The sequence below is a fragment of the Cicer arietinum genome, chromosome 3 (genome assembly GCF_000331145.2).
Source record: "Cicer arietinum cultivar CDC Frontier isolate Library 1 chromosome 3, Cicar.CDCFrontier_v2.0, whole genome shotgun sequence".
NCBI lineage: Eukaryota > Viridiplantae > Streptophyta > Magnoliopsida > Fabales > Fabaceae > Cicer > Cicer arietinum.
In genome coordinates, this window is record NC_021162.2 from 52,493,806 (window position 1) to 52,495,011 (window position 1,206).

Here is a 1,206-nt window from a genome sequence, read left to right on the forward strand (position 1 = left end):
TTTTTTGTAAGTCTAGTGTTATTTATTTATTCATAATAGACTTCACTGTAACATTTGCTAGCAGACCTCTAAATATGTTGGACCAACCTTACAAAGTAGTATAGTTGCATTATAAGTAATATTGAGTTAAAGATCCATCTTGAAGCTAATTAATTTCATTTCCATCACCAATCTACAAATTAAGAAGTTGTTTACTTTGTGAAAGCATTTTCTATTTTAATTTTCTACAATTTATGTCGATTTTACTTATTAATAAGATAAGAAACTTTTGAAGTGAATAGTTATCTATATTTCTAGTAATATTGAAAATGTAAAAAACTGTTTTTATTATTTTTGAAAATGCATTTTCATTAACTAACATTTTATCTATCTTCAAGACAAAAATTTATTTTAAGAGCCTTTGATCAAATTAAAATAAGATATTAAATACTTTTACAAAATAAAAAGCCCATAAAGTTTTGCATGAATAATGCTACACTGAACACAACCAGGGGCAGAGGTATATGTTTACTTGCAGGGCTCCAACCCCTGCTGACTTTTTTTAAATTTTGTGTACATATAAATGTTGGAAATGATGATGATATTAATAGAAGATTGTTGGAAATAATGATAATATTAATGAAAGCTAGTAAATGTGTGAATTGAAAAATACGGACATCCCATATATGAGAGATAACACACACTAATAGTGTTTATAAGGTGGAGGTATGGAACTTGAGGTGTGTCCCAAGGGGTACCCTAGTTTTGTATGCGTGTATTAACCGATTTGGACTAAGTGGTGTATTATTTTTAAGTATTCAGAAAATAAAAAATAATTTATTTATTTATTTTAATAATTAATACATGTATTTTTATCTCATTGATATGTTGATTACGTAATTGTCCTTCACCGAATCAACATTCAGCATCTGATGTGGTAAGTTACTTGCATTAGTTCTCGGGTTAGACTCTTCCTATTTTCTCGTTTTTTTGTGGACTCCGCATCAGTTTGTTACCTAGTCAAAAACCTAGGAAAGATTAGAGCACACATTTTTGTAGTAAAAAACCTAGGGAAGATTGGAGCGCACGTTCTGTGAATCTAGACTAATGGATCGCTTGTTTTTCTCTCATCTAGTTGCAGATTTCCTTTACAAGTTGAGGCTTTTCTATGCGTCTCCCCTGTTTTCTTTCCTCCTCCTCCTCCTCCTCCTCCTCCTCCTCCTCCTC